The sequence below is a fragment of the Chiloscyllium plagiosum genome, chromosome 7 (assembly GCF_004010195.1).
Source record: "Chiloscyllium plagiosum isolate BGI_BamShark_2017 chromosome 7, ASM401019v2, whole genome shotgun sequence".
Lineage (NCBI taxonomy): Eukaryota > Metazoa > Chordata > Chondrichthyes > Orectolobiformes > Hemiscylliidae > Chiloscyllium > Chiloscyllium plagiosum.
In genome coordinates, this window is record NC_057716.1 from 110,464,527 (window position 1) to 110,466,047 (window position 1,521).

Consider the following 1,521-nt stretch of genomic DNA (forward strand, 5'->3'; position numbering starts at 1 on the left):
GACAGGTCTGTCCCTATATAACACTGGGGTAGAGTACTGATGGGGATAGGTCTGTCACTGTATAACACTGGGGTACAGTACTGGTGGGGACAGGTCTGTCACTATATTACACTCGGGTACAGTACTGGTGGGGACAAGTCTGTCCCTGTACAACATTGTGGTACTGTACTGGTGGGGACAGGATTGTCTCTGTATAACACTGGGGTACAGTACTGTTGGGGACAGGTCTGTCACTATATAACACTGGGTACGGTACTGTTGGGGACAGGTATTTCACTATGTAACATTGAGGTACAGTACTGGTAGGGACAGGTCTGTCCCTGTATAACACTCGGGTAAATTACTAGTGGGGACAGGTCTGACACTGCATAACACTGGGGTACAGTACTGGTGGGGATAGGTCTGACACTGTATAACACTGGGGTACAGTACTGGTGGGGACAGTTCTGTCCCTATATAACACTAGGGTACAGTACTGATGGGGTTATGTCTGTCACTGTATAACCCTGGGGCACAGTACTGGTGAGCACAGGTCTGTCACTATGTAACACTGGGATACATTACTGGTGGGGACAGGTCTGTCACCATATTACACTGGCGCACAGAACTAGTGGGGACAGGTCAGTTACTGTATACAACTGGGGTACTGTACTGGTGAGCACAGGTCTGTCAATGTATAACATTGGGATACAGTACTGGTGGGGACAGATCTGTCACTGTACAAAACTGTGGTACAGTACTGGTGGGGACAGGTCTGTCACTGTATAACACTGGGGTACAGTACTGTTGGGACAGGTCTGTCCGTGTATAACACTGGGGTACAGCACTGGTGGGGACAGGTCTTTCGCTGTATAACACTGGGATATAGTACTGGTGGGGACAGGTCCATTAGTGTATAACACTGGGGTACATTACTAGTGGGGACAGGTCTCTCACTGTATAACACTGGGGTAGTGTACTGGTGGGGACAGGTCTGACACTGTATAACACTGGGGTACAGTACTGGTGGGGACAGGTCTGTCACTGTATAACATTGGGACACAGTACTGGTGGGAACAGGTCTGTCACTATATAACCCTGGGGTACAGTACTGGTGGGACAAGTCTGTCACTATGTAACACTGGGTTACAGTACTGGTGGGGACAGGTCTGTCACTATGTAACACTGGCGTACAGTACTAGTGGGGACAGGTCAGTTACTGTATAACCCTGGGGTACAGTACTGGTGGGGACAGGTCTGTCACTGTATAACACTGGTGTACAGTACTGGTGGGGACAGGTTTGTCACTGTATTACACTGGGGTACAGTACTGTTGGGGACAGGTATGTCACTGTATAACCCTGAGGCACAGTACTGGTGGGGACAGGTCTGTCACTGTAAAACACTAGGATACTGCACAGGTGTGGACAGGTCTGTCACTGTATAACATTGGGATACAGTACTGGTGGGGACAGATCTGTCACTGTACAAAACTGTGGTACAGTACTGGTGGGGACAGGATTGTCTCTGTATAACACTGGG